We start from the raw sequence: 26,215 nt of genomic DNA, 5'->3' as shown, positions 1-26,215 counted from the left end.
ACTTTTATTAAGCCCCGATTAATTTTACGTAAAGCAAAACAATTTTTATTATTCAATAAGAGACCTCACGCGCGTACACTGTACCGTCTTTATTGGCTATCGGTTGACTACTGGTTGTGCGGTTCGTACTGACCGATGTACGTATGATATGTGGTCAGTGTTCATTTGATACATTGTGTTTGTGAGTGTCTTTTTGGTGGAATGTATAATAGTTAATTATTAGGGTGACCGTTTTAAAAATATAAGTTTAGCAACATACGATTAATTATTTTAAGCTTATTTCTTAGATCACAAACAGCCTCCTTTTCAACTTTTCTTTCTTCTTCTTATTGGCATAACATCCCCACACTGGGACAGAGCTAGAGATGTCGTAAATTAATCGATTACTTCGATTAATCGATTCATCGTTGTGATAATCGATTAATTTTGAATCGATTATTACCCAACGATTAATCGATTCAATAATCGAGATGAATCGTGAGTAACCGATTAAGTACTAATCGATTAATCAGAATTTTACGACATCATAAGGATGTCGAAAATTAATTGATTATTTCGATTAATCGATTCATCGTTGTGATAATCGATTAATTTTGAATCGATTACTATACAATGATTAATCGATTCAATAATCGACAAGAATCAAGAGTAATCGATTAGTAACTAATCGATTAATCGGGATTTTACGACAGAGCCGCCTCACAGCTTAGTGTTTATTAAGCACTTCCACAGTTATTAACTGCGAGGTTTCTAAGCCAGGTTATCATTTTTGTATTCGTATATCATGAGGCTAGCACGATGATACTTTTATGCCCAGGGAAGTCGATGCAATTTCCAATCCGAAAATTGCCTAGACAGGCACCGGGAATCGAACCCAGCCACCCTGAGCATGGTCTTGCATTGTAGCCGCGCGTTTTACCGCACGGCTAAGGAGGGCCCCCGTCCTCAACTTTTCTTTATTCTATACTTTATTCTATTAGCATTTCCTGAGTTATCTGAGTTATCACCCTTTTTGGCCACCAGAGCACTCCGTCAACTCGTCGATGACGAACAACATCGATTTGCGGAAGCTGCAGACGGTGGCAGTAGGCGGATTCGAGCTTCGTAAGTGGGCTTCAAATGACAACACTGTCGTGTAGGTAGTTCCATTAAACAACCAAGCGTTGTTGATGCATTCGGTGGATTTAAATTGTGACAGATGCATCAAAACCCTTGGACCCTTGGGAACCATCAACAGATAATCTTCGTTATAAAATCGAACAACCTACACAGGAAAACACTCTACTAACCAAAAGGATCGCCTTAAATCAAATAGCTCGACTATTTAATTCCCTTGGCCTTGTTGGTCCCGTCATTACACCTGCAAAAAAATATGCAAGCTTTGTGGACCTTTAAAACTAGCGACGGACAATTGTGGGTTAGGACCAGGAACTTCCTCCAAGCTACAAGGACCGATGGCTCAATTACAGCACTCAAGTGCACATTTTCTGCTCAAACCCTTTCTCGACTCAGCTACATTTCTTTTCTGATGCTTCGGAAAATGCATACGGTACATACTGCTACATACGCTTTACGAATTCCGTGGAGGAAACTAAGGTTTGCACTGCTGACTGCCAACTCTAGAATCGCTCTGCTGCTTCAGCAGAGCATTCCACGTCTGGAGCTATGTAGAGCATTACTCTCAGCAGAGCTCTATGGAATGGTAACTTAATCACTACAAATTGCAGCCGATGTTTTCTTCTGGGTATACTTAACTAAAGTAGAAAAATGTACATAAGTGTTCGGAATATGAATTTTAAAATATATTTTTTTTAACACTCCATCGTATCGCATAAAATCTATTGAGCTTACGTCTTGAAACGGCAGTAGGACCATAATAAAATAATAGCTTTTGATTGTCGACCAATAGATCCCCAGACAAGGATACCTGCTGCAACCCTGTGCGATTCAATTGTAAACATATCGTAACTAACTCTCGAGCATTAGTAGGTCGAAAAGTTCACCAAACACATTGCGGTGTAATTCATTCGAGAGAAAGTCCTTCATTGCCGAGAATCCTGTCACAGTGAGAATAAGGATCTTCCGCTTCTCTTGCACGTTTCGAAAACGCTCATGTATTATGGATCTCCTATCTCTCAACAGCAGTCCGGCGTTCAGGATGCATTCTCCTGGAATCGAGCTCCATTTATACCTGACCGCTTGGCTGCCACTTCCGCATTGTCGGTCGACGCGTCGGTTTGTCCGGTCACGTTTTTCCGGTCGGAAGCTGTGTCTGTTGTTCGCTGGCACGGTCGTCTCTCGGAGTGTGGGTTTGTTTTGTGAATCGAATGCGGCGTTAGTGGCGGCCCGCCAGCCCAGTCAGTGGTAAAGATTATCGCACGTGGCACATAGGAGTAAAGGTGCAGTGTTGGCATTGGTCGGGAGTCCCCAAATTAGGGAGGGAGTTTCGCGCAGTTGTTTTCCGGTTTTCTGTTTGGTTCGCCGGTGGGCGGATTGGTGTGTAATTAAAATCAGCAGGATACCGGTTGGGAGCTTTCGCGAGTGAAGGGTTTTGTTTTCCGACGAGTGTGATTGTAGAAAAGTGTAAACGAGTGCTATTTTCGTGATTGATGGCAACTGGATGGCAAAGCTAGATTTCGATAATTTGAGTGGTTGATGGGAAGAATGTAATCAGAGACGTGTTTGTCATCATTCACCAGGTGCGATGCGAATTGGATAACGGATCTCGTTACAGATTGGTGAGTGTATTGTTGAAACTTTGCTAATAGATGCTACAATATGGTAGCATGTTGTGTCGAATCATGTGAATGGCATTACTATTGATTGTTCTCGATAATCACATGTTCACGTGAATACAAAAATATACACTAGCTGAATTTATTTTCATATGCATTGTGATTTCAAAACAAAATTTGTGACATTCTTTGCACTAAGCGTTTTGTATCGAATCTCGCATGCAAACCGATTGGTTATAATTGATCAGCCTTCATTGTATTAAATCGGTTTATTTGGTTTTGAAGCGACCAGATGGATTTTATGTTGGGACAGGATAAAAAATGAAATCCTTGTTTGAACATGCTTAAAGGTACATCATTCATTTTATTGCTCCTGCTGTCTTATTTTCCCTTTCTCTATATTTTCTGCTTACGAGCTAACATTATGTGTACTCAGTGAGTGCGCGCCTGGGTGGAAGTTAGGCAAAATAACATCGATTTCACTTTCGTTTTACTTAGTTTTCAACTTCAATACGATTCCATACTTGTCGCTTGAATGCGACGGCTTTCCATTCTGTGCTTCATCGTCCTTTGTGAAAATGCCCCCTTCCACTTTGAGCTTAGGTAGTTCGTCTCACCGATAAAATCCAATGAAATATCAATGAATTAGAAATACATTAAGGATTTTTTTAGAAATTACTTCAGAAATACGCAAATGAAAATAGGAATTACTTTTGCACATTCTCCCGCAATTAAGAAATTACTTTTGACATTCATCAGCAACTCTGCCAGAAATTTCTTTGGGAATTTCCCTGGCTTTTTTTTTTAGAATTTCCGTAGAAAACTCCTATTGAAATTTAGAATTCAGGTAATTCCTTTAGATTTTTGCCTTTCTCGCACACCAAAGTGTAACGGAAAGGTTATATATTTACTCTAAAGACGATTTTGCGATAGAAGGTCCGGAGACCCATAGTATAAAATACCAATTAACTCATCTCGACAAGTTGAGATGATGCCTGTCTGTGTGTGTAGTGTATGTATGTGTGCAAAATAAAACTCACTCATTTTTTAGGAACATATCATAATCCGATTTGCTTGCAACAATTTGCATTCGACGACGGGGAATTGTTCTCCATTGTTTCTTATTGAAAATTAGCCAGATGGTCGGACTTTATTTTCATGCAAAAAAACACGCTAAAAAATCTAATTCTTTTTACCCTTCTTACATCCTAAGAAGGGTATAAAGATCGCTTGAAAAAACGACTTTTTATCCGAGGCTCGGAGACCCAAGTCGTATATACCAATCAACTCAGCTCGACGAACTGAGCACATGTATGTATGTGTGTGTGTGTGTGCGTGTGTGCGTGTGTGCGTATATGTGTGCGTTACAAAAATGTCACATCAAGATCTCAGCCGTCCGTGGACCGATTTGCACAATTTTAACACTAAACGAAAGCTATAACTTTGTCATTGTACAAGTTTAATTTTTTTTTGCAATCAGACAATTGGTTCCAGAGATATGTGAGAAATACGAACATAAAGCATTAGACGTATCAACTTCACACATTGGTAAAATATGTCCCATCAAGATCTCAGTCGTCCTTGGACCGATTTGTGCGATTTTATCTTTAAACGAAAGCTATGTTTTTGTCATTGGACTCATTAATTTTTTTCTGCAATCGGAAATTCGGTTTCAGAGGTATCTGTGAAATACGAATATGAGACATATTTTCAGACTACTAATGAAGAATTGTCACACCAATATCTCAGCCGTCTATGACCCGATTTGAACTCTTTTGGGCTTAAACAGAAGCTGTAATATTGCAATTTAAGGCGGCAAATTATATCTGCAGTCTCTTTGTATTTTTTAAAAATTGTTAAATTTCCAGAAATATCCCTTTTTACCCTTCTTACATCCTAAGAAGGATATAAAGATCGCTTGAAAACCGACTTTTTTTTTCGAGGCTCGGAGACCCAAGTCGTATATACCAATCAACTCAGCTCGACGAATTGAGCACATGTATGTATGTGTGTGTGTGCGTGTGTGCGTTACAAAAATGTCACATCGAGATCTCAGCCGTCCGTGGACCGATTTGCACGATTTTAACACTAAACGAAAGCTATGACTTTGTCATTGTACAAGTTAAATTTTTTTTTGCAATCAGACATTTGGTTCCAGAGATATGTGAGAAATATGTACGAACATGAAGTATATTTTCAGAAAACTAACAAAATAATGTCACATGAATATCTCAGTCGTCTGTAAACCAATTTGCATGATTTTATCTTTAAACGAAAGCTATGACTTTGCCATTGAACCTATTGTATTTTGTTTTTGCCATTAGACATAGGGTTCCGGAGATATCTCTGAAATACGAACATAAAGCATTAGACGTATCAACTTCACACATTGGTAAAATATGTCCCATCAAGATCTCAGTCGTCCTTGGACCGATTTGTGCGATTTTATCTTTAAACGAAAGCTATGTTTTTGTCATTGGACTCATTAATTTTTTTCTGCAATCGGAAATTCGGTTTCAGAGTTATCTGTGAAATACGAATATGAGACATATTTTCAGACTACTAATGAAGAATTGTCACACCAATATCTCAGCCGTCTATGACCCGATTTGAACTCTTTTGGGCTTAAACAGAAACTGTAATATTGCCATTGAAGGTGGCAAATCAAATCTGCAGTCTTTTTGTATTTTTTTAAAATTGTAAAATTTCCAGAAATATCCCTTTTTTATTTTGAAATTGATAAAAGCATGATAATATCAGTTATTTTATATTACTGTAGGTGGATTAAGTCGGGTTTTTTAGTAGGTATTGCTCGAGAAAGCTAGATCAATCAGATATTTTTGGAAATACGATCCAAAAATCCTTCGAAAATAGCTCCAAGAACCCTTCCAATTTTGTTTGTTAGGAATTCCTTTGGGAAATAATTTGGGAATTTCTTTAGGAATACATCGAGAATTCCTTTCTTCGGAAATCCCCTAAGGAAATCTTTGATTATTTAGTTAAAAATTCCATCGAAAATTCCTTCAAACATCTTGTTGGAAATGCTTTCATTAGTTCTTTCCGATATTCCTTCAGGAATCCTTTAAGTAATCCTTTGGAAATTCCTGTAGATGTCCTATGAGAAGTAATTTCCGAAAGGAATTCTTCCAACAAAATTTTCGGATGTAATTCAGGTATTTTGCATGGTTTTAGAAAGGAAATAATTTCAGAAAGAAAAAAAATGGTATTAAAAAGAAAGGAATTTCTGCAGAAAATTTCGAAGTAACATCTGAAAAAATTATTAAAAATGTTCAAAAAATTGGTTTACGCTATTACTTCTTCTTCAATGGGTCTACATTCCAACTGGAGCTTGGCTTACTTTTTAACTTTGTGTTCTATCAGCAATTAATCAATTTTAATTGAAGGCTTTTCTATGTCCGCCGTTGCATGATTATGTACATATCTTGTGTGGCAAGTACAATGGATAGGGGAATTGTGGGTAAAACCGACACTGCGGGTAAAACCGACACCACTTCAAATCTCTGATTTCAAGTGATTATCGGACAGAATTTCAACACACTTTGAATAAACGTTTGTTTTCTTGTATTTCTAGTCATTTTGTAACTGGCGGAGATGTATAAGAGTCATAATAAACAGACAATTAGCATTGATCACCATTGAGGAGATAAGTTATGTAAAATTTTGGCATCGGTGTATAAGCTTTTTCGACAATAATTTGTTGATTTTCAGTATTTAATTCACCTCTGATCCATAATTGAACATCATTTTGTGTATTTTGTGGAAAAATAGTTAACTTTTCTAATTATAAACATCCACATGTATCTCATCACTATTATGTTATCTGTTGGGGTAAATTCGACACCTGCCATCGAATCACGAAATACCTCTGTTTTATTAGACTTATCATTCGCATAATATCATTCATGAATTGTAAAACGAGGCGCCGAGGAGTATAACTTAATCATAGACTGATTACATGCCATACCATCATTAGGCGTGACAATAGGTCTAGTAGGTAATATTGGGTCATCAAGGAAAGCCTGCAGGTCGGATACCAATAGCGCTGAAAGAATAACCGTATTTTTAGGCATATTTTACTCTTAGATATATTCAAACCGTTCTCTAGTGTTGTTCTTTCGTGATCCATTTTCACCCCTGTAAACATGTAGCTTGTCACGGAACTGGTCATTTTCATTTCTTGTCATAACTGCACCATACGCATTTATTTTAAATCGCCGTTATAAACAACTTTTTAAAATAAGTGAAATTTAAATGTAGGTCAATATTTACAGTAGTTAGTAATTTTGTGACTAACATTTTTATACTCTATATATTTTTCCTCGACCTGCTAAAGAAACTAAATAAAATATGATATATGGTGACGATTTTAAATATATAAAATTAGGTTCAACCATCGTTTATGGGTGATCCCTAAACATGAATTCCATACACAAAAATTAAAATGAGTGTTGTTAAACATTTTCTATTATGTTGTAACATCATTTAGAATTGTTATGATGTTCAATTCCATAAAGACTTGATGTGTCGGTTTTACCCTCATGTGGTGTCGATCTTACCCACACCCCAGCTGTTTGGGCTGGAAGATGGACTGTTCGCGTTTTCATCATAAATCAAATTCTATCAAGAAATATTGTCCTGAGACCACATGGACTGATGCATGAAGAGCCAAAGTATGTTTGTATGAAATTTCCAGACCGGAAAATTGCTTCATAGATTGGGGAACTGTAAAGTTGCTTAAGGTGTCGGTTTTACCCACTTTTCCCCTACACATAATTCCCGAGCTGTGAAGTTACTTTTAACAAGGTAGCAAAATGATCAGATTTCAGATTTGACATTTGTTTTCATGCGTCAACTACCTACCTGGATAGTCGGTACACCTGTACCTGGCGTATTGTAGAGCTCCATATTCGTCCGTTTTGGGCGATGTTCCTTCAGTTTCCCCGAACGTTCAGGGTCCCCAGGTCCGATTCCACCGCGTGCAGCCAGCGTTTTCGTGGCCTTCCACGAAGTCGCCGGCCCCTATCTAGTTCTCTATTGAATATTGTTTTCGCTAATCGTTCTTCCGACATTCGCACTAAGTGACCAGCCCACTGAAGTCTGCCGTATTTCATATGATTCACAATATTTTCTTATTTGTATACTTGATACAGCTCATGATTCATGCGTCTGCGCCACACACCATTTTCTAGTTTCCCTCCGTGTATTGTACGCAGCACTTTTCGCTCGAAAACCCCGAAAGCTCTCCGGTCCGCCGCTTTAAACGACCATGCTTCATGTCCGTAAAGGGCCAGTGGTAGAATAAGAGTTTTGTATAGAGCAAATTTCGTTTACATCTGCATGTTGCGGGACCTAAGCTGGATACGTAATCCGTAAAAGGCCCTATTCGCAGCAGCAATACGTCTTTCCACTTCATGGGAAACGTCATTGTCACATGTCACAAGTGTTTCAAGGTGAACAAATTCTTCAACAACTTCAAACACATCCCCATCAAGCACTGCTTCAGCACCAACACCAATACGTCTTCCTCTATCTCTACCTGCCACCATGTACTTCGTCTTGGTAGAGTTAATGGTTAAGCCTATCTTCGCCATCTCCCTCTTCAGTGGGGAAAAAAACTCCACTCTACAAAAGCTATGCGATCGATTCCTATAAGGTCGATGTCGTCCGCAAAGCCCAGGAGCATATGCGATCGTGTGATCATAGTGCCCTCATCTGCACGTTAGATCTCCTAATAGCGCCCTCGAGTGCAATGATGATCAATAAATTCGAAAGTGCCCTGCTTCAATCCCAAGATCACAAACGTGGTTGGCACTTCGTCTGCAACCCGAATACTTAATTTCGAGTCATCCTCACGAAAACCTGCCTGGTATTCGCCGACGAAGGACTCCTCAAGCGGTCTCAGTCTGTTAAACAGGATACGCGACAGGATTTTGTACGCCGAGTTCAGAAGGGTGATCCCTCTGTAATTGGCACACTCTAGTATGTGCCCTTTCTTATAGATTGGGCATATGAGGCCATCCAACCAGTCGGCAGGCAGTTCTTCATCCTCCCATATTTTCTGGATAATATGGTGGATTGATTGATGCAGCTACTCACATTCGTCAACTATTCAAATGAAAAAAAAAAAGGAATTCCTCCGGAAGTTCCTCGAAGAATTCCTCCGGAAGTTCCTTGAGGAATTCCTCCGGAAGTTCCTTGAAGAATTCCTCCGGAAGTTCCTTGAGGAATTCCTCCAGAAGTTTCTTTGAGGAATTCCTCCGGAAGTTCCTTGAGGATTTTTTCCGGAAGTTCCTTGAGGAATTCCTCCGGAAGTTCCTTGAGGAATTCCTCCGGAAGTTCCTTGAGGTATTCCTCTTAAAGTTCCTTGTGGAATTCCTCCGGAAGTTCCTTGAGGAATTCCTCCGGAATATTCTTGAGGACTTCCTCTGAAAGTTCTTTGAGGAATTCCTTCGGAAGTTCCTTGAAGAATTCCTTTAGGAAATCCTCTGGAAGTTTCTTGGGAAATTCCTCCGGAAGTTCCTTGAGGAATTCCTCCGGAAGTTCCTTGAGGAATTCCTCCGGAAGTTCCTTGAGAAATTCATCCGGAAGTTCCTTGAGGAATTTCTTTGGAAGTTCCTAGAGGCATTCCTGTGGAAACGGAGGAGCTCTTCCGGAAGTTCTTGGAGGAGTTCTACCGGAAGTTCTTCCAAGAAATCCTCAGCATAATCCTCCAGGAATTCTCCCGAAAGTCTTTCATGAGTTTCCCCGGAAGCTAACACAGAATTTCCTACGGAAGCTACTCCAGGAAGCAGGAAGTTTTTCGAAGAAATTCCTGGATGAATTAATGGAGGAATTCCTGAATGATCTTTCGCAGGAATTCATGAAGGAACTTAAGGAGGAATTTCTCAAGGAACTTCCGGAGAAATTCCTCAAGGAACTTCCGGAGAAATTCCTCAAGGAATTTGAACAATGAACCTTCGTAGGAATTCCTCAAGGAACTTCCGGAGGAATTCCTCAAAGACCTTCCGGAGGAATTCCTCTAGGAACTTCCGGAGGAATTTCCCAAGAAACTTCCAGAGGATTTCCTGAACTGAAAATGTTTTTTTTTCATTCAGAATTCGGGTTGGCACCCAGGTTTAAAACGAATTCGACATCTTAACCTTGTTTAAGGCAACTTGTTTCGAGTAAATCGGTTGAGGATAAGCACCGGCAAAAAAAAATAAGTTTTTGAAATACATTTTGCGTATAAAAAAATGACCATAATTTCTGAGCCTATAGTCGGATCTGATCAATTTTCAATAGGTATCAATGATACAAGATTCCGCGTTGAATGGATCTTGTTGCGTGGAAATCGGTGGAAGATAAGCAGGGGACGGTGGTCTGTTGTCACATTTAAGTACATTGTACATATTTAGTTGTGAATTTAATTACATTTAAGTACATTGTACATATTTAATTGAGTTTTCAAAAATTGTTATTTTTGCTCAATTAACTTTTATTTGTCTCTTCTTTGGAAAAGAAGTGCTGACAATCGACTATGTTTGGATGCAATGCAGCATGGGCGAGATTGCTGCAACACCGCACGAGGGCGAACGAGGCACGATATAAACGGGCGCGGAACATACAAAATTCTGTTTTCCGGCGGAGAAATCGCCAGCAGGAAGATCGAGACCGTGAAGAGACGGAGAAACTGTACCGCGCTAATAACACACAAAAGTTCTTTGAGAAGTTGAACCGTTTACGTAAGGGCCACGTGCCACAGCCTGATATGCGTAAACATAAAGGGGAACCTTCTTACAAACGACCGTGAGGTGATCGAAAAAAGCACTACGAAGAACACCTGAATGGTGATGTGGCAGACGAAGATGGCGGTATGGTGATGAACCTGGGAGAACGCGCGAAGGACATAATTTTACCGGCTCCAGGAAATCCAAGATGAGATTGGACGGCTGAAAAACAACCAGGGTTGACCAACTACCAGGAGAACTGTGAGCTTCGTGGCCGTGCGGTTAGCGACGTCAATCGTCTAGACGCATGTGCTATGGAGTGTGGGTTCGATTCCCGCCCCGGTAAGGAGGAAACTTTTCGTGATCGAAAAATTCTCCACTGGTCCTTTGGGTGTTATATGTCCATTGTCTAATGCTAGGTGTTTAAGTGTTCAGTCTGTACGACCTCTGGTCGAAGACGGTGTTCCTGTCTCTTTCTAAACACGGTGGTGAGGAACTGACTAGAGCGCTACACTGGGTCATTACCATGGTTTGGGAGGAGGAAGTTTTGTCGCAGGAGTGGATGGAAGGTGTCGTGTGTCCCATCTACAAAAAGGGCGATAAGCTGGATTGTACTACAGCGCAATCACATTTCGGAACGCCGCCTACAAGGTACTCTCCCAAATTTTATGCCGTCGACTAGCACCAATTGCAAGATAGTTCGTGGGCAGTACCAGGGGGGTTTTATGGGCGAACGCTCCACCACGGACCAGGTGTTCGCCATTCGCCAAGTACTGCAGAAATGCCGCGAATACAATGTGCCCACGCATCATCTATTCATCGACTTCAAAGCCGCATATGATGCAATCGATCGGGACCAGCTATTGCAGTAAATGTACGAACACGGATTTCCGGATAAACTGACACGGTTGGTCAAAGCCATGATGGATCGGGTGATGTGCGTAGTTCGATTTTCAGGGGCATTCTCGAGTCCCTTCAAAACGCGCAGAGAGTTACGGCAAGGTTGTCGTGTCTGCTATTCAACATCGCTTTGGAAGGGGTAATACGAAGAGCAGGGATTAACACGAGTGGTACAATTTCCAATAAGGCCGTCTAGCTATTCGGCTTAGCCGACGACATAGATATTATGGCACGTAACTGTGAGATGATGGAGGAAGCTTACATCAGACTGAAGAGGGAAGCTAAGCGGATCGGACTAGTCATCAACACGTCGAAGACGACGCGCACTTGGAGTTTTCGAAAGGAAAATGCTGCGTACCATATGTGGTGGGGTGTAGATGGCGGACGGTTCGTCTGAATAAATAAATATATAAATAACGGTAGCATTCAAAATTGAATCACAAAATAGAGTAAATTTACTTTGTAAATACGTAATAAATTTACGTTTTCGATCGTTTTACTACGTTTTGTATCACTAAGGGTCTGTCTCAATTGGAGAATTAAACCTAAAAGTGACAGTTCAAAAATGAAAAAAATCACCCGGTCATGGGAATGGCTGGTGCTACTTTTCAAAAAAAATTGTTCAGGAGTGTATGAATTTTTGTTCAGGAGTGTATGATCCTGAGCGAAGGTGGTGGCTGGCCCCATGACTACTTCCGGTCTTTTACTATACTTAGTATAGTAATAGTCAAGCATTCGTTGTACATATGATTAATATGGGGGGTAAGCGTGAAGAAATGTTGTAGAATTTAAAAAGAAAACGAATGTTAAGACCAAGTGCCACTGGATGACTCCAAACGGGACAGTATAATGTGGGGCAGTCAGGGTTTAACTAAATTAGCTAATACTATAACTTATTTTGCCACGCAACAATTTCAGTATAGGTACACCCAATATTTTTTTTACACGGTTGGTATTCTTTAATTTCCCGGTTAACCTGATTTTACACAGCTTTTTGAATACCACCTGAATTTTCTTCAATTTTTCGTGATTTTTTTCATGGAGTTAATTCATAGTTTCATCAACGCTAAAGGTCGTAATCAACTAAAACCCACGCGTGTAAAAAAAGAACCGGGTGTAATTTGTTTCTACGAATCAAATTCCTAAAAGTTAGGTTTTCAGCATTACTTAGCGCAGGAGAGGGTTTAAACTCTGCGTTACATTGCATTTTTTTCTCGATTCGGTGCGTTATCATGAGTGATCAGCACTCATGGAACACATTGTTTAACGCGAATGTCAGCCGGGATCGCTCAAAGTGTAAGATTTAGTGTAATTATTTTAATTATTTTTATTTTTTAGGCATCAAATGTTAGGAGCATGTTTTCAGCGTCACACAGCCCAGGAGAGGGTGTAAGCTCTGCGTTGTAATGGTATATAGTGTAGGCCGTCCTCGATTGGGGTCCTGGGGGTCGCATGTAGTGGCTGTGCTCGGGGCTATTGTGTGTTGAAAGCGGTTTCGGGGCAGTTAGGATTGAGTTTTAATATAAACAGATGTAGGATTGAACAAGTTATAACCTTCAGGGTTCATATTGTGAAGACTATTGACAGCCAAAGCGTTGAGGATAATCTTTTAGTTAGGAACTGAATTAATTTATCCGATTTGGAATCCTAGATTGAATAGTAGGTATAATAGTAGGTATGGACAATAATAGAAACTATATACAGTTATCGTTTTATTAAGTATTGAGGATATGTTTTTAGTTAAGTTAAATAGCAGATATGCATGTATGATAACCATTAATAAGGCAGAATTATAAGAACTGTATTTTTGTCTTTGTAGTAGGATTAATAACTTACTAATGTTTTGCGAGCTGGCGAGTGAAAGCGGCCCAGTTCTTTTATCTACCTCTTTCCAGACGACCAATGATGAAGAAGACTTCAAGACTTCGAGAAAATCTCATAGTTTCCTTCGGAGCCTTAAGTAAGATCTCGGTCCGGTTGCATCTAAGGAGATCTTAGTGCAGTGCACACCGGACGTGTTGCCCGGTAGACGTATCGCTCAGCGGTATTTAAATACAACGCAGATAGGCTATGGTCAGAGGGTGCGTTGATATTACAAGATTACAAGATTACAAGCGTGTATGATCCTGAGCGAAGATTAAGATTAATTACATCAAAACATCTATAAAAGTTGTATCTTTTCGAGGTTCGGGGTTCAGCGTCAGGATTCGGCGTCAAATGCAACCTGTTGCAAATCGTTTGAGGGTAAGTGCTCTAACAGTGAGCTAGACTTTTTTACGCGTTTTTGTTTGTTTAAAAAAGTTATATTTGAGCCTTAACTTTTGATCCCATACTCCGATCCAACCAATTTTCACACACACTCACAGACATCACCTCAATTCGTCGAACTGAGTCGATTACACTATAGGTCTCAGGGCTTTCTATAGTTTGGTTTTTGAGGGAATATATAGCCTTTACTCGTACTTAGTGTACGAGAAAGGCAATTACTCGTACGTAGTGTACGAGAAAGGCAAAAACGTGTGAAAACAACCTGGCTGTATTGTTCTGCCTCAAAGCTCAAATATCCCAATTTGCTCCCCGTATCATTACTGCTCTAAGCACATATGACAATGAGTAATGTTGTGGTGCGGTCTCAATGGGGGTAAAATCATTAAAGCGTGTTTGAAAATTTTATGAGCTCCATTAAATTAAGTTGCCATCAAAACTTCGTAATTGAAAGATAAACAGCTCCCATCCAGTCTTTTTGTGCGCTATTAAAAGGTACATGGCGATGCTTAATGGAAAACCCTATAGAATGAGGAATGGCCTTGCTTCGATGTGTTTTGAACAAAACCGAAACACGCACATCCACATTTCGTTTTATCATTTTGCACGTGGGAGTCCCATACCTAGCGGAACCCATGTGTAATGTGGAGTGAGTTCACCATTTCTGTCCACTGGACGGGTGTTACTTCGAGAAGATTGGAACCTTGCCTGCGGCTTGGGGCGGTGGGAGTGGTGAGTTGGATGGATGTTCCAAAAGCCGTATGTTGCGTTTGCCTTACTCGCACATAAAGTACCTTTATTATGCGTAATATATGAACATGACAACAGAAATGGACAGGGGGTCGAAATGCGAAAATCTGCTTCTGACAGAGAGTTATGTGTCAACGTATTCACTGCTTCCGCCGAGCGAGAAACAATTATATTTATTGAAATGTATATTATTTCGATGAGGACTACAGCTTTACAGAATTGGGAAGTTCGTGGTAAAGTTGTGGAATTAATATAATTGAATATGGCTATTAACTGCCGTTTTGTCGCAAAATAATATAAACCGACAAAATTGGATTAAAATGGATCATTACACACCCATTTTCACATTATTAAGCTCAACCTTTAAATGCACGGTGTTGTTTTTATACAAACTTTCGCGCCTTTAAACCTTTTTTGGATATTAACAAAAACTTACTAATAATAAGGTTCAGATAGCGCTCGAAAGATAAAACCATCATCAATTTTATGACTATGTGGTGATATGCTGGGTCGAGATACATTGGTCACCGGGAAACGACCTCTTCTGGGACCTTAATGGTCATATAAGGGAAGCATACAAATTGCTGCGAGTCATCGCTGGACCGCCGCGTCGCTCAACCAGCGAGCGCTTTCCAGTTTGGTGCTGCAGCGACGCATTGAATTTACCAGGAGGACTGGAGCACTTACTGGAAAGAGTCGCCAGCGATCAGCGACGTTCCAGTCGAGCGACGAATAGTTGAGGCAAGTTCATTCATGTTCTTGATTTTATCTGCATTGACAATATATAAATAACAGATACTTGAAATCGATTTTTGGGCACATTGGTCGCTCCTGGCACCTGTAAAGTGTCTTTGGGAATCAGAGTATGTTGTTTTGGGTCATATTGATCCCAACATTGTACCATAGATAACTATAATTATAAGGTCACTGAGGGCTAATTTATAGCTGAAGATTATATATAATATACATATATGCAATATAATTCCATAAAATTAAATTGCATATGTTTTGAATCAAATTATCATAAACGCGGTTATAACTTTTTGATTTTCTACAGCCTGACTTGATTTCAACATCTATCAACAAATTCCCAGATTTCCAGAAATATGATGCTGTTTATTTCAAGCATATTCCACCGTAATAATGATTAGTCTCTGATCAAAAGTGCTTTTCTGGATAACGTTTAGCGAGAAATCATGTTTCTCCTAGCTAAAGGGCACCAGTAATTCAATCTGCAATGGCCTGTTGAAAGCCTATTATCCAAGAAGGAAGAATTTCACAACAGCACCCAGCCAAATAGCACCGACCTGGAATTGTTTACCTTTTTAGCCGAGCGCTAAAATAGGCTGCCACATTGAATCCAAAAGAGTGGGTGGCGAATTGAAGAAGATCGTAATCACGTCACTCGACCTCGCCATTAATTGACCTTTTTCCATGCGCCATTGGGCGCCTTCCCAGTCTTCCCATCTCCACCACCGCCCCAGCAATTGAACGTTTCCAGTTTCGGTTGAGCTTTAGCTTTGACTGACGGGCGCGCGCGAGCTAAATGTTGTAATAATGCGAACAGCCAGCGCATTCGATTGTACGTAAGGAGCAAGATCCGATTAAATCGACTGCAGCGATAAAAACCGAAACCTTTTGGAAGGAGGATACCCTCCGTGCTATGGCTGTCTGTCTGTTTGTTTGGGAAGACTTTCAAATCGTCGATTCAGGGTAAAATGGATTGGCTCTTGGATGGCGCTCCTCGGAATCGGTCTGCCTGTGATTGTATTTGAGTGAAATTGAGCAATTCGACAGTTTCTGGGTAATTTGGTGATGCTAATTGGGTGGATGAACGGATTATGTCAGGATTTACGTTACTGATAGAGGTCATCAGTTAAATAAGCTTTGTTGAGCTATGATCTATTGATAGTTTTGTATATAAAACATCAAAATAACACGTCGAGCTGTTACTTTTTGCTTCCACTTTTTAAAATAATGATTAAAATGTAAAACCTTATTTGAGCAGTGCATTATTGGCATGATTAGCACTGGCGGAGCTAAGCTGAGGAGCCGTAATCCACCAAATCGAATATTTTCCATGAAATTTTATTCTTCTTCTTATTCTATGGCTCTACATTCCAACTGTAACTTGGCCTGCTTTTCAACTTAGTATTTTATTAGCATTTCCTCAGTTATTCATTGAAAGCTTTTCTATGCCCGTCATTGCATGAGTATATATCTTGTGTGGCTAGTACAATGGATACCCTATGCCCAGGGTGTTGAGAATGTTTCCAACCTGAAAACATCCTAAGACCGGACCGAGAATCGAATTCGCCATCTCCGGATTGGCAATCCTACGCCTTTGCTCGCAAGGCTAAAAACTGATTTTCTGCACAATTTTATAATCCATTAAAAAAGACCCACCAAATGTTCCGGAAGAATTTTTGATAAATCTTAAAATTTCTTTGGAATTTCTGATGGGTATTTCTTCGAAAATTCTTGGAAACTGGAAATTTCTTCGTAAATTTCTGTAAGAATTCCTTCGGAATTAGCTTCAGCAATTTCTTCACAAATTTCTTTACAATATCTTCCCGAAGTCTTTAAGGTTTCCCCCTTAAAATTTCTTTGGTAATTCATTCTGAAATGTCTCCAGGAATTTCTTCGATAATTTCTTCTGAAAACCCTTTAGAAACTCTTTCCACTCCAGGAATTCCCTACAGGAATAATTTAGAAAATTACGCCATTAACTCCTTTTGTCATTTCTCCAGGGATTCCTTCGGAAAATCCTCTTGCTTTTAGTGAAACCATACAAAATTCCTTTTAAAAATGCTGCAGGATTTTTTTCCGGCAATTTATTGAAGATCATAGTCACGTCACTCGACTTCGCCATGAATAAAGGATTTTTTTTTATTTTCGGAAGAATTTTAAGGGAACATCCATAAATTACGTAACGCTCAGAAGGGGGGTTACCTGAATTGTGACGATCCATACAAAATTTTCAGATGCTCCATACAAAAAATGTGACATAGGGGGGAGGGGGTTGAGAATGGGCAATTTTTGCGTTACGTAATTAATGGATTTTCCCAACGGAAATGTCAATGGAATTTCCAGATGAAATTTCTGGAACTCTTGAAGTAACTTCTGAATGATTCCTAAAAGAATGTCTGAATGAATTTCTGATTACCAAAAGAATCTCTAAAGAAATATTCAAAAGCCTTAAGGAATTTCTAAATAAATTTCCGGAGGAATTTCCAATTAATAAAACGAAATCTTCTAAAGAAATTTTGGAAGGTTTTTCTGAAACAATTTTGGTAGGTATTCTTGAAGAAATTTCTGAAGAGGAAGTCCAAACAAATTTGGAATGAAATTTACAAATTTCTAGGAGAATTACTGAAGGAATTTCAAAAAGAACTCCAGAAAAAATTCTTTGAAAAATTTGCAAAGGAATTCTTAAAGGAATCTCTAAAATTATTTCCGAGGGAATTTCTAAGAAATTTTCGGAGAAATTTCGCAAGGTATTTCAGAAAATAATTTGGACTTTCCAAGGATTTTATTGTAGGGTATCTTTTCGGACGATGGAAAATGATGCGTGGTTTAGAAAATTCGTCCGACCGTTACTATGGGCGAGATACTTCTGTTCGATTTTTTCAAATTCCTCACCTATTTTTTGAACAAGGACTAACAAACAGTTTTATACACTAAACAAAAAAAAATGACGGGAACACACTGTACATAAAACATAATCTGAACATAAGACATAATCTAAAGCAAAAGTACGCACTCATTCGAAATCAGTACATTTGATTCAAAATTATACTACAATTCGGCCATACCTGACTCCAGATCGCCTCGATCTCAAATGACAAACACACACACAACATAGAAACACAAACACATATGTATTGCCTTCCCGGGTAGAAGCCGTGATATTGATAGTAAAACATGATATTAACTTGTTTGAAATAAGAGTAAAAATAACAAGCGAAAATAACAAAAAAATGCACCAAAATATCATAAAAATATCAGATTTTGCTATTAACAAGAACAAACTAATGGCTCAAGATATTAATAAGTTCTTGTTAATGGCAAAACCTGATATTTTTATGATATTTCGGTGCATTTTTTTTGTTATTTTTACTCTTATTTCAAACAAGTTAATATCATGTTTTGTTATCAATATCACGTTTTACTGTTAATGAGCAACTCTCGTCTACCCGGGTTCTAAATTTTGTAGTTATTTATTGTTGTTTCGAATCAGAGCCACTATCGTCTGCGTCACGCCAATCAGCCCACTTTTTCATGCGCGACGATTCTATTATGCCATCATATGGTAACTGTGATATCTGTCCATTTTCGATATCCCTCACAACGTATCTGTCATTTGGAAGAGCCTTATGTATACGGTATGGACCTTTAAACTTTAAACTTAAACGAACTTTTTGTTGGTACCAATAGTTGTATCAATATTTCTAATTACAGCGTAATCCCCTTCAGAGAACGCAATTGGAGCTTTATGTTTTCTCTCGTGTAACTCAAAATTACGATTCTGAGAAAGTGTTGAACGCTCTGAAGCGGTTTGTCGCAACGATTCTAAGTCCCTTACGAAATCGCAATTACTTTCATTCATCTTATCGTCAAGAAATTCAGAAAGCACGTCCACGTCGCGACCACGCTGCTGGACTCCATACAGAAGTATACTTGGTGTCTGCCTGGTACTCGAATGAATAGAATTGTTCACAGCATATTCTACTTTCCCCAACATTTTACACCAATCCGAATGTTGCACAGATTCCGTTAGTTTAGACTGTCCATTTGCTTGAGGGGAAGCAGTGGCAACATTTACATGCTCAATATTGTTGTCTAGAAGATATGAACTGAACTATGATGTAAGATGTAATACAAGTTCCACGATCACTAATGATCCTTCTTGGTCGACTGAAGTTGTCAAAATACTTATCAAGACATACACACACTTCTTTAGTGCTGGTTGAATGCACTGGATATAGCTTAACAAATTTGGTGATCAATGTGGATCGTGTCAAAAGGAACGGGTTTCTTCGGAATGCTATGCAACGCACGCAATTGAAAATACAACGAACACAATTCTTAACAAATTTCTCCACCTCTGTCTTCATATTTGGGAACCAGTAATGCATCTGGAGTTGTGCATGAGTCTTGGTAATTCCCATATGGCATCTCATGTAAGCTGCGTATAATATTCGTTTGCATCTCCTTCGGTACATAAAACAGAAGTTTTCCTGATAGGCTACAGCGATATACCAATCCATCCTCGAGAGTGAAATGCTTCATCAATCCATTCTCCAACTTTTCTCTCAGCTGTATAATATCCTTATCACGACCTTGCGTAATTTGAAGTTGGAAATCAAGATCATCAAGATTAACTGCGGAAACCACTTGGTCCAAGTTGTCAAATGTCATGATAGAGGCAACTGAAAGCCGACTTAGGGCATCTACATGATTCATTAGGTTGCCATTACGAAGCTGAATTGTCTAATGATAGTTCTCTAACTCAAGAGCCCATCTGGCAATCCTAGCGTTTACACTTTTCCTATTGAGTGTCATAGTAAGCGAATTGCAATCTGTAATGATGCGGAACGGAATGCCTTCTAAGTGTATACGAAACTTCCTCAATGAGTAGATAATTGCCAGCATTTCAAGCTCGAAACTGTGATATCGTGATTCAGCAGCCGTTGTCCGTTTAGAAAAATATCCTACTGGATGAAACTTCCCACCATCTTGCTTCTGCATCAATATTCCACCGAAACCCTCACTGCTTGCATCACAATGTAATTCCGTCTCTCGTTTCGGATTGTAGAGGATCAGAACAGGAGAAGTAATAAACTTGTTACGTAGTGTATCAAACGACGCTTTACATTTCTCATCAAAGTCAAATTTCGCTCCTGGTGTTGTCAGAGCACGTAATGGCATAGCAATGGTTGAGAAAGATGGTACAAACCTACGGAAATAGGAGAATAGCCCAAGACATTTACTTAGCTGCTTTACGTTATATGGAAACGGCAGCTTATCAATCGCACTCAAATGTGAACGATTTGGTCTTATACCAACTTCACTCACAGTGAAACCCAATAACTCGATCTACGTAAAGCAGAACTGACACTTCTTGAACTTTATCTCCAGTCTAAATCTTGCCAGAACTCTAAGTACACGCCGCAAAACTGCGAAATGTTCCTGAATCGTGAGTGTTGCTATTGTGATATCGTCCAGGTAGACAGTAACAGATTCTTCTTTGATGAATAGTGCCAGTACGAAATTTATAAACCTCTGAAACACTGCCGGAGCGTTTCGTAATCCAAATGGCATTTTAAAATATTCGTACTGGCCACAAGGTGTGACAAAAGCCGTATATGGAACGGTGTCCTCAGCTACATTAACTTGATGAAATCCAGTTTTTAAAGTCCAGTGTGGTGAAGTACTTTTATCCCTCAACACGTTCCAAACAGCCATCTATTAACAGCATCGGGTAACTATCACCCACGGTTAATTTATTCAACGATCGGTAATCGACACACATTCGCTTTTCACCGGATTTTTTCGTCCTCAAGACCATCGGAAATGCATAAGGGGAATCACTAGGACGTATGATCCCAGCAGTCAACAAGTCTTCGACGATACGACGATACTCCAATTTATCGGAATACGAAAGTCTTCTAGGTGAAAAACTAATTGGGATATCGGAAGTTAGCTTCAATCTCATTTCATAACTGTGCTCCTGGATAGGGATATTCTCAAGATCAAGGTAATCTTCCAGAATTATCTGCAATATCTCGGATCGGTAGCCAAGGCTCAGGTCAGGGATAATAACATAATCACAACCGTTATGGTCTAGATCAATATGGAATACATCAGGTACTGAATAACAACCATGTATACGAATGGAATCACTATCTTCAAGAGGAACGGAATACATCGGTACGGCATCTGTCGGAACGGAATTTATAGGAACGGAATCACTTACATCGCATATTTTAGGGTACGTATTAACTGGCAATCCATTTAATAATTCCAGATAAGGTGGCTCAAATTTTGGCATGGCAGGAATAACATTACAACGATGGCATGTAGTGGGCTCTGATTTCAACAGGGCATTTTCTGAAACACACAATGTAGCACTTCTCCAGAAATTTTTATTCGGTTAGGGTCCAAATTCAATTTTTGGTTTCGTATTCATAACATCAAAACATCTTGTATCGTACAAAGTAAATCCAACTTTTTTCAAAAAATCACGTCCGAGTAATAGTGGAACACAAAGAAAACTGTCCGGTACTACATGTACCTTCAAACATATTTCGCGATTGCGAAAGGAGACATTTGCTCCAATTATCCCGTATGTGCACAGTGGATAATTTCCTATGCTTTTATATCCTGAATCCATTGTCTCCCTCGGTCCCGTAGTTTGTGGGACCACCGATCGCCTTACGAAACTAATTGGACTGCCCGTATCGAATAAAGAAAGTACAGTGGTACATGAATGTTTGTTATTATTAATTGAGAAAGCAATACTTACAATGTTTAGTTCCGACAAGACAGCTCCTAGCTCGCTAACGGATGAACGATCCACGTTGGTATTCTGTCGGAATTCATCGGCCAGAGCCACTTGATTATTGTTGCGAGGGTTTGGTTTCGGACACTTCTTCAGTTGATGTTGAGTCGAGCCACAGCGGAAACAAGAGCCTTTTGCTCGGCGTGGTTCCTTACAGAGGTCGCAGACAGATGACCGATACCCGAACAATTGTAGCAGCGTAGAGGTTCTGGTTTCGGCAATACGGGCTTCAGTTTTTGCTTTGCCGACAGGGATGTGCCCGGTGTTGGATACATTTCGCACAGCTGAATGTAGCGGCGCGACAATTGCTTCAGGTGAGCTAAATCCTTGGCAGGGTAAAGCACCGCAATGTTCGATGAGCGATCCTGGAAACCGTCGATAATGAATTGTACGGTTTGGTCTTCCTCGATGTTTGCCCTGGAAGCGATCTCCTGCATCATGAGAATATACCCCTTAACTGACATCCGAGCAGCATCGAACGTTGTCTTTCGCAGTCTGTCGATAACCTCGGCCACTGCGTAATTATGACCAAAATTATCTAGGAAACTGACGCGAAAATCTTGGTAGTTTGCTGACTTGTCCACACGGAGAAACCAATCTGCTTCTGTGCCCGGTTCCATCAATCGTCGGATACACTTATATATGAAGTCGTCATCACCTCCAACGGATTCACACGTAGACTCGAAGTCGTAGCCATCTGTTTGCATCACACGTGTCACTTCCCGAGAATTTCGGGACGGAACCAAGAACATCCGAAATGATTGGTGGTCTTGCTTGCATCTGCTCATTGTCGAAATTATCCAGCTGACGATGTAGATCGGCAATCATCTTCCGTTTCTGAAGCACCCTGAGTTCCATATCCAGCGGGTCCTCCTGTTTTGACAGTGAATCACTATCACTAGCACGGGGTGCTCCGCCCTGGGCCCCAACATGGTCTTTGTATAGTGAGCGCAGATGTCGCACCGTTGCGGATTGCGGAAAATCGATTTGATTGTCCCGCAACCATTCCATCAGATCACTTTTATTCATTCGATTCATAATTACAACCAAGACTACGACGCGATTACGAATTTTCCAGCGTTTTCTATCCCACTTCTGATTACTGTAGGGTATCTTTTCGGACGATGGAAAATGATGCGTGGTTTAGAAAACTCGTTTATTCGCGTCCGACCGTTACTATGGGCGAGATACTTCTGTTCGATTTTTCAAATTTCTCACCTAATTTTTGAACAAGGCCTAACAAAACAATTTTACACACTAAACAAAAAAATTTGACGAAAACACACTGAACATAAAACAGACATAATCTATACAAAGCAAAAGTACACACTCATTCGAAATCAGTACATTTGATTCAAAATTATACTACATTATAAAAAAATTCTGAGGTATTTCTCCTAAAACAATTTTTGAAGGTAGGGGAAAAGACGGCTTTGGCAGGTTTTGTTCTATTATTGGCAACGGGGTTTTTGTCGACCGAATTTTATGAAATTTGGCCACAAAATTCTTTGATATGCAAAGAATGTTTAGGCCATTTGAGCATAATCAGTCATAAAAAAAACCCCAGACAATAATAGAACAAAACCTGCCACAGTCATTCCCCCTATTTCTAAAAGAATTTGTAAGGGAATACTGAACAAAATTTCCAAATAAAGATCTGTAGGTCATTCCTCCGAAAAATCTTTCTGAATATCTTGGGATTTCTTCTGAAAATCCACCGGAAATTGCATCGGAGATAAATCCAGAAATTTCTTTGGATATTCCTAATAATATTCCTTCCAAAATTTAAAGAAGGAATTGTAAGAAAACTTCGTGAGATCCTTCTTTTATGTTTTTTTCAGTATCTACAACGAGTTAGGGACAAAAGGTCGAAAGACAAAAGGTCGAAGGGACAAAAGGTCGAAGGGACAAAAGGTCGAAATTCATTCAGTGAGTACAACTAATAGATGGATGTTTGAGTTTTCTAAATGTCACTTCGATTCGTCAAAATAGCGCACGCCGCACATCAAATACACCGGCGTGTATTACACGCAGGTGTATTTTCAATATACGCGTCTGCGTGTCAGTCACTACGTGCACTATTTTAGCAGATCGATGTTACATTTGGAAAACCAAAATATCCATCTATTATTGGTACTCATTGAATCAATTTTATTTAATTGGTAAAAATAGTGAAAAATAAAAGAGCATTTTTCTGCCAACTGTATAGGACAACTCTGTCTCGTGCAATACAAAATTTATTCATTTCCTAATTTAACCATTTTTTTTATCTCTATCGATTATTGTTTCACAGTAATTACTCCTTCTTTGAAAATTACTCATTCTTCAACTTTGATTAATGAGAAGAGTGTGTTATTACTGCTTGAAGTTAAATGCATTTCACAAATTCCTTTGGAATACACAAAACTTGTTATCAATTTGTTCTTGATCGACCTTTTGTCCCTTTCGACTTGTTGTCCCTTTCGACCTTTTGTCCTTTTGACCGTCTGTCCCTTTCGACTTGTTATTTGCCCTTTCGACCTTTTGCCTTTCGACCTTTTGTCATAGATTCATGTACAACACCTAGGGAATTTGTTTTAGGACAGTTTTTGAGAAATACCCCTCTGGGAAGTACCAGAGCGAGATTTCTTTTTCATCTTATTTACTTGGACTGGTGAAAATCCAAGTAATTTCAATTTTAATTTCATCCAGTGATTTATCATCACTGGGGAGACATTTCAAGACGACTTTGAACAATCGCTCAGTTTTGTCGTCGTATGTGAAGATTTTATGCCGCTTCTCAGTTGAATACTGAAGAAGACGTTTGAGATCGTCAAAGGATCCCCGCAAAACGGGGCGTCACCCTTCTTGGCAATCTGAAATGAAACCTTGATCCCCTGAAGGTTACTCAAAATCTCATTCCTAAAACCAGAAAACTCGGCAACAGATACCACAATTGGCGGAATCCTTTGCATTTTCGCATGGATCGAATCACCTGGGCTAGAGGTAGATTCGGTTTGCTCGTCGTGAATCAAATCGAACTGATTGCTCAGTTCGATAGGAGAAGAATTATTTCCAATGTTAGGAACATTTGAAGTCTCCAGCTTCCTTCTATTTTTTCCGCGCTTTGGCAGGACGATCTTAAAACCTTGTTTCTTAGAAGGCAGTGGAGAATTCAGAGACTCGCTCCTCCTCTTATTTTTTATTAATGCTCATTGCTGAGCGTTGAGACGTGACCTTCTAAGAGGTTTTTCCCCAGAACGGTGTCCCTGCAGGATTACCACCGCTTGTCGGAATTTTACTTCCGCAAACGGGTCCAACGTAAAAAGAAGGCACGGGTCCTCGCAAAGATCGTAACGGTAGATCGTAGCGCTGAGAAGCACTGTTGAAATTAAAATAGCTTAGGTTAGAACCGCACTGCACGAAAGCACGATGCGGTCTGAAATTTGATGAGTAATATTTCTTCTATTTGCTTGTAACAGGTAAAAATGGTTATATCGATTATTCAAACATAGCTCAAGTCCTATAATGAATTGAACTTATTTGTTTGATACAAGTTATTATTTTCTTGGAAGGAATAAGAAACCATACCACTAAGAACATCAATCCAAAGTAGAATCTAGAAAGTCGCTTCAATATTTTATTATAGCCCAATGTTAGCCTCAACACAATCCAAGCCAACCATTTCATGGATTGAATTCTCCAGAGCATGACAAATTGAAATAAGAAGCAAGCATTCTGATTGGTTGTTGTCCCAACAATAAATAACCCCTGACGATGGACAACAATGCAATCAATAGTCTATTATCATCATTTTTTTGCAATTGGCAGAATGGGATCATGGACGAGTTGGCCTATGCAAACATGAGGAATCTGGAAGAATGAATACAATTTCTCCTGATTAAATTACCCTTCGGCATCGGGATAGTATCATAATGGTGATTGTATAGTAACTGGAATTTAGGGGATAAGGATCGATTTCCAACTGCTCACAACGGATAGTGTATAAACGTGTATAAACGTATATATGGATATTTAAAAATCCAATAAATGGATGACTTATTTTTTCACCATGTCCAATATATTCTCATACAAATTCAAATTTCGATTATTTTAATTAATTTGATAAATATTTGAATTTAAATTGTAAGGAAGGGATTAACTCATAGAATAATGGAAAATCAAGCTATGGATGCATCACATCACATAGATTTCCAAAACTTTTCCAGAGATCTTCATGAAGTTTATACGCCACCAAATTTTTATTTGCATCGTTTCAAGTACACTCTAGAATA

General features: G+C 39.3%; 1 protein-coding gene across 2 annotated transcripts in view; it reads left to right on the top strand.

Moving 5' to 3' along the window:
* Positions 1–2,231: 2,231 nt before the first annotated feature.
* Positions 2,232–26,215, top strand: part of LOC134225296 (somatomedin-B and thrombospondin type-1 domain-containing protein-like) — a 233,189-nt gene continuing 209,205 nt past the window's right edge. The window contains exon 1 of one of the 2 annotated variants that reach the window (XM_062705252.1): positions 2,232–2,699. The gene's annotated coding sequence lies outside the window, so the exon portion shown is untranslated. Of the gene's footprint in view, positions 2,739–26,215 lie in introns of both variants that reach the window. The other variant, XM_062705251.1, reaches the window with a different exon arrangement.

The sequence above is a fragment of the Armigeres subalbatus genome, chromosome 3 (assembly GCF_024139115.2).
Source record: "Armigeres subalbatus isolate Guangzhou_Male chromosome 3, GZ_Asu_2, whole genome shotgun sequence".
Classification (NCBI taxonomy): Eukaryota; Metazoa; Arthropoda; class Insecta; order Diptera; family Culicidae; genus Armigeres; species Armigeres subalbatus.
The sequence above is the reverse complement of the archived record's forward strand: the minus strand, read 5'-3'. Positions and strand labels throughout refer to the sequence as shown.